Below are 7,055 nucleotides of genomic sequence, written 5' to 3'. Positions count from 1 at the left end.
TTGTGTTTCTTACAACCTCCGGGGGGGTCTTACAAGTAAAGTAGAAAAACATTTTGACAATGGCCTTTTTCGCAAAACTATTAAACGCTGACGTTCCTAAAGGATGAAAAGTGAAGTGTTATACACTCATTTGACAAAGGTAATCAAGTCAACCCAAACGTGACCATTTTCATATACTGTTGTGAAATAAATATATTAAATAACATGCAATAGGCTTCTGACCACAGGCTGTAAAAATCACTGCAGCTAACCCATTTATGTCATTTTGAGATTGAGAATAAAAATGCACTATATTAATGTACCTTGGCACAAAAAACCTTATCAGTCAGTTGGCTGAAACAGTGGTGCAGGCCTAATGTAATCTAAAATGCGGTTACACATGTAAGCTTTCAGTACAAGCAGTATTGTAAATATATCAGGTTTACTATAAATTCCTAAACTCAGTAATCCCACTAAACTCTTGAACACAGGTGATTATTACACAACAACCACCCCAAGGTTAATGAGTTGAACTATTTCAGTTTTCAATTCTATTCTTCATGGATTGGAAGTTTTGTTTTGTTTTTTTACATGCTGCTTACTTCCTAAGAGACTGGTAAAGATCACCAAACCAATCAAACATTTGGCAGAAATGCCTCTCACTGCTTCAGTGCATTTAGGAGACCTATAAATGATCGTCTCATCAATGGAGTGTCCTCGATTTCAAACACTACAGCAAAGAGTAGCAGGAAGTCCAGCCACTGAATACATTTCAGACATTTACCGTAAAGTTTTTAGAAATCTTTAATTGAGCTTCATGTTAAACTGAACCAGCCGTTATTCTAACAGTTACTATTTTTCCTGTTACTGCTATGTGGTGATCTTTCAGGGTTCAGTTATCAAGCCAGGTTACGCTATAGGAGCTGCAGTCCAATGAGCCGAAATAACTGCATTTAGGATTCAGGGTTGTCTTCACAGTTTTCCACATCTTCTGTTTGCTGGTGCAGCAGCTGCATTAGAAGAATCTGTGCTATGAGGAAGGAAGGAACACAGGTTCAATTCATCTCCAACACTGGGACGAGAAATATCTGAAGGGTCCTCCTGAGCAAGTCAGCTTTTCAGTGCACCCGTAATGGATGAAAGCATTTCCTGATCTTGAGGTTTTCAGAGCAGCCATGGAAGAGGAATTTTATTTGATGTTTTAAGTGGTTGTATCATCTCTGCAGGATGACCAGTCATGACACGGGTTGAGGAGCACACTGTTTGTACTGTATGTACTCGTCTGTTAAATTCTCTCAATAAATGACTAGATCTCTCATATCTAACAGATCCAAACCCTTTTTTTTTTTTTTTTGATCAGAGTCGCTCCTTAATACCGCTTCAAATATCAATTGGCCATCAAGTTCAGAGAGAAATAAAAACTTCAAAATTCACGTGATACCTTTCAATAAGCAAGAAACATTTCCACACGAGCACACAGGCACACATTGTGATATTAACAAAATAGGTGACTTTAATAATACAAACAGTGCACAAAGATAGATCAATGGGACTTCCTTCTCGAGCCTTTCCACATTTTCAGGAGTTTATATATGACACAGTTTTCAACAGGCCAGGATACATGAGGAACAGAAGTGTCATTTAACCTTAAACTACAACAGTTATGACAAAATAACATAAGAAGTTACTCCATAGACAAATCTATTATTAACATTAGCTGTATTCTCCAACATGAGGAAACATTCAGGGATCATAAGAATGCTGTTTTAATCTTGAAACTAAATGTATATTGTAACAGGGAGAGATCTGTGCTGACTCTGCTGGCGTGTTCACGGGCTGCAGGAAGAGGGCGGCAGTCGCCCAACAGCCGCCTGTGAGTCATGGCAATGACACGGGGAGGTGGGAAAGTGTGTGTGTGGACTTTCCCCCTCTCTGAATGGCTGGGAGGCGGGTCTTGGGTGATTGTTGGTCCTATATAATAACGCTCTGTTGTTTCCTCAGGTCTGCCCACTTAGACGCGCTAAGGGTGCGGACGCTTTGATTCGGGACCGGGAATCAGCGAGACAGAGAGAGAGAGCGCGGGGAACCCTTGGGCAGACCCCGGCGTATTGTGAAAGAGCAGGCTAGATAGCCGAGAGAGTAGGACGGTGATCCGGGTCGTGCGGGTAGCGGCGACCGGGATAACGCTGCCGAGTGCAGCACCTTTTATTTGTAGTTTTATTACTGTTTTATTTTCCCTTGTTCTTTTCGCCTTCTGTTTTCATTATTATTTCTTTGAGCACCTGCGAGTGCATTTGCGGTTCGTGTACCAGCTGTGGTATTTCCGTGGTGCTGTCTATCATCGTTGATAGGCAGCCCACGGTCAACAGTGCCCTCTGCCGGGAGAAAAAAAAAAAAAGAACCGGTCTAAAATAAAACTGGGCACCTGTGTGGTGTTTCCCAAATACACCTGTCTGTCTCCGGGTCAGTGAATTACCCACACCCCTTCCACAATATATACTGAATGGTACAGAGAAGTATTGAAAATATTTGGCCACAGACCTTGAGTAGGGTGAAAAACAGCTTGTATCTTTCCACAGAACCCTATATTATATTTTCTTTATAATATTTCTGTTTTAAGAATCATTATACACTAATGTTAATATGACATGTCCATCAGATATACATACAGTTATTATGGCTGTATCACATCTATATCAGTGTCTAGTAAACTATGCTTTCTATTTTTTTCCCCTTTTTTATATTACATTAGAAACTAGACAGAGGACATATATAAGACTCAGTTCCTCTTACCAGCAGTTAGAATTCCTTTTGCAATATAGATTATACTTGAAGATTTCACTATTGCAGATATACCTTAAAAAAAGACAGATATCATGATTTGAAGCACTAACTTAATCATTGGCCATACTTACGAGATGAAAGCATTGTTACTATTTACTATTTATTATACACTGTACAAAACAACAGAAAACAGGTGTTGAACAAACATGATGTACAACTCTATCTTAATCATAAAATCTAACAACCAATTATAACCATGAAAGATATTATAAATATATATATATATATATATATATATATATATATATATATAAATCAACCCAGACCATAGCTGTGGAATCCATGCAATCAATTAAATGCAGTCTTTGATAACCGCTTTCAATGTGCTATATACACTGTCTGTTTTTGCCCAAGATACTCTGAATTGGCTCAACAAAACAGGAGATGAGCCAAACAATAAAAGATGTTCTAAGCAATTATAGTTTAATAGTCTAGCAAAGAACCAAGAGGGTTCCCCGCCCCAGTGACTTGTTTAGTGTAAACATGCCCTATTGTATTACTGTTTGCTGATGGACTGCATTGCTCATCTATGTGTTTTTCCCCAGTACCATAGTATGGTATGGAAGCACCTGGTTCAAGCCTACAGTACCTTGCTGTACTACTAATCCACAGTCTGGGTCCTGGGCCATCTGCAGCAACATCTCTTCTACATCTCTGTTCTTTCCTGGGGGGTCCACAAGTCGGGTGATCTGCTGCTGGAGAGTCCTGGGACCCTCTGGGCTTTTATCAATCTGCAGATATTACCAGAGAAAACAAATACCACTCTAAATATTTACAATAATTGACATTAATTTACCAGAGGGTGACACTAGTTGGAACAAGTTACAGATTAAAATATGGTAATACATGTCATTTTTATTACTTTTACTTGGTTCCAATATAAAGGTCACAAATAAAATCAACAATCTGTTTTTGGTCCTTCTAATGTATGATAAGATTTGAATGCTCCCCCAGATAAACCACAGCTAGAGAGTGGCGTATCTTACATACTGTCCCGTGATCTTGCATGGTCCAGTCCTTAGCTATAATACCTAGAGAAACTAACATGTAAGCCAAGTAGGACACAAGGATAGAAAGAAGGATGGATGGATATAAATAAAAACAAGCAGCAGATTAAGATGGGGAGAAGCACAAATCCCACCTCCAATTTGCCCTGATGCTGCTTGTAAACCACCTGTGGGCAATCCTGAAGAAAGAAAGCTGTACACCTTCTGAAAGTGAGGCAGGTTGGTCTTGACAGTGTTCAGCACCTTGGATTTGTCTTCCCCTATTACCATCCTAAAATCTCCTGGAACCACAAAATCACATTTAACAGCGCAGGCCAGCAACAATGCCAATAAAATAATACAGATCAGTTTACATGCAGATAATCCCTCAACTAAATGCATGCACAAATAAACAATGAGAGCTACAACCTGAAATTGACCTGCATACGAAAGTGCAGCTATCTGGACAAACAGATCCTCTTCTGAGAAGCTCTCTGGAAGCATGAGGATAGTTGCAGTGACCACACTCTTAAGGTTGCTGTCCAGTGCAGCCTGCAGCTTTCCATTCTCATTCTGCACCAGGATTTTAACCTACACAGACAGGCTTTGTAAGTGCAGTATAGAAAATAATTTGCTTGTTTCTAGATGTGTGGTAGCAGTACACAGTACAGTCTGACACATAAAAATGTATGATCAGATGTTCCATAGATAGCATGGTCTATTCATAAAAAATAAAAAAATACTGTTTCCACAAATATTTGACAAGTAAATCAGCACTGCCCTCTAGTGGTGATTACACCCAGCATAGTTTCTTAGGGAAAAGAAAACCTCAGTACTGCAGACAACTTTTAAATAAAAAGCAGACTACTAAATTTACTGCTTTGAATTATTTTAGTATGAGCTGAAACAGCATGCTCACATGATATGATGCAAGCTATCCTTCTGAAAATCTCTGAAAATTGTACATGCACCATTTAAATGAGCAAGGTTTTTGAATACATTCTTGAACCTTAGATCATTGAAGAATCACATGGCAGTGGTTCCTCTAATTTTATTCAGATGTCCCTACTCTCTAAACACCTGCTGTGGTATTGTGCTTTGGGTTTACTTCCACCATCTTGGAAAAACAAGCTTTGGTTTTAGAAAACCCTCAGTATAGTACACTGGCAAAATAATATGGCCAAATACAGAGACAAATATGCACTCTCTAAACACCTGCTGTGGTATTGTGCTTTGGGTTTACTTCCACTGCCTTGGAAAAACAAGCTTTGATTTTAGAAAACCCTCAGTATAGTACACTGGCAAAATAATATGGCCAAATACAGAGACAAATATGCACCTTAGTTAACAACTAACTTCATTTACATTATCTGCAGCTCAGCCTACCATAAGAATGAATGTACACTGTGCTTACTGGTTTATGGAGCCTCCCAGACAAATACAATGTTTTCCAGTGAAACAAGTCTTCCATTAATGTATCAGTGCTGATAACACCATACTTGATCACCTGTAAATAAGCAAATATAAAATTATAAAAATACAAAGACACCTTTTTATCTATCTATCTATCTAAATATGCTAAATATATTACAGGTATAGAATCTGCAGCTGCATTGGCTGTAATACAGTAAGGGGTTGATGGGTAATTGTTTATGTGTTACATTGTTTTTAGTGTCCTGAGGCTTGACACCCTGGTTCTTTTACCCTGCCATCACATGGCACTAATGTACTGTAATAGACTCCTGCTCCATAATTCATCTGCACGTTGCTGACTTGTTTGGGGCCCAAGAAGCGCAGGAAGGAATAATGCTTCCAGTTCTGCATCAGGTTCATAGTATGCCAGGTTGGAGGATCATCGACAGCGATCACAAAGTCTATCATGTTATTCTGGAGGAAGATTGAAATACATGAGAATACACCAGGATAGCTTTAGCTGTACTGTACAAAAGTGCAATACACAGAGGAACTAGGAGATATAAGATTTATGTATTAGGTGCCAGGTTTTGATTAAAATGATTGCACTTTGCATCATCAATATTAATTTGTGTCTTTCATCACATTGTTCAGGGATGGCAATAAGACTCCCATTGCACAGCAGTTTGACCCATTCCTGGTTTTACTATGAGTTTGATAAAACACACCTTACTTATAGAACTGCGGCTAATCAAAATAGCAGTAAAACCTGGAATGGGTCAAACTGCTGTGCAATAATTTCCATCCATGCAGTTGAAATTAATGTATCTGATGTTGTGTAAACGCAACACAATCAAAGGTGATTGAAAAACTGATCGAAATAAAACACATGAATTACCGTTGCTGGTATGTTTTCTTCTTACCAAAGATAATGACATGGACAAATGAAAATGTCGTCACGTTGTGTAGAATTATCTTCTAAAGCAGATATATCTCTGAAAATATGTTAATAAAACTGTGAGAAAAAAAACAAAACAAAACAAAACAAGAAAATACTAACTACTTTGAGCTGTTATTTCTCTCTTACCCCCATTTTACCTTGGGTGGTCCCAGTTTGTCTGAACAACCCTGAGCCATACGTAAAAGCCAGGCTGATGTCCTGTTGGAACTGGGACAAAATCCTTCAGTACAAAACACTACTGCTCTGAATAGCCGGCACCGACATGACACAATAAAGCGGGGAGCTTACATAGGGAATCTACATACACTGTAAGGGCAAACAAATAAAGAACAAACTATACTACAGCTCGTTCTAATGAAGGCATTGCTAGTACTTCTGTGTTGAGCACATATCAACAGCGTGACGCCGGCTAAAGTGAACCTTTTCTACGAAATGTATTTTTTTGCAAACGAATGTGAACTACTTATTCACACAACTTCACACCGATCGAATCTAAGTAATAATACACGTTCAGTAATAACATATGGCAAACCTCACAATCACGCGGGAAGCAACAACAAACCAAGACCAGAACTTCACACCAAATGTGTTTGACGCCCCCTCTAGTGGTCGGAGGCTACATTAATTTATGATATAGAGAAATAGAGCAAAACTTTTGCTGATGTTTCTAATGCTGGTACTAGCAACGTGTTTATCTAATATTTTAGGGATTTAGCAAAAAAACAAAAAAAATCCTTTTGGCATTTCAGTCCATTGCATATGAATCGCTAGAACTTTCAGCCAATGGGTTTTTGTAAGCTTTGAAGCTGAGTAGTACAGTAGGTGCCAAACAGTGATCTGCAAACCCACAACTATGCTGTAGATACCCTGTG

The 7,055-nt window shown here is 38.7% G+C and overlaps 1 pseudogene; it reads right to left on the bottom strand.

Moving 5' to 3' along the window:
- Positions 1 to 537: 537 nt before the first annotated feature.
- Positions 538 to 6,447, bottom strand: LOC121298474 (annotated as a pseudogene).
- Between the last annotated feature and the right edge of the window lie 608 nt (positions 6,448 to 7,055).

Source organism: Polyodon spathula, chromosome 23 (assembly GCF_017654505.1).
Source record: "Polyodon spathula isolate WHYD16114869_AA chromosome 23, ASM1765450v1, whole genome shotgun sequence".
NCBI lineage: Eukaryota > Metazoa > Chordata > Actinopteri > Acipenseriformes > Polyodontidae > Polyodon > Polyodon spathula.
The sequence above is the reverse complement of the archived record's forward strand: the minus strand, read 5'-3'. Positions and strand labels throughout refer to the sequence as shown.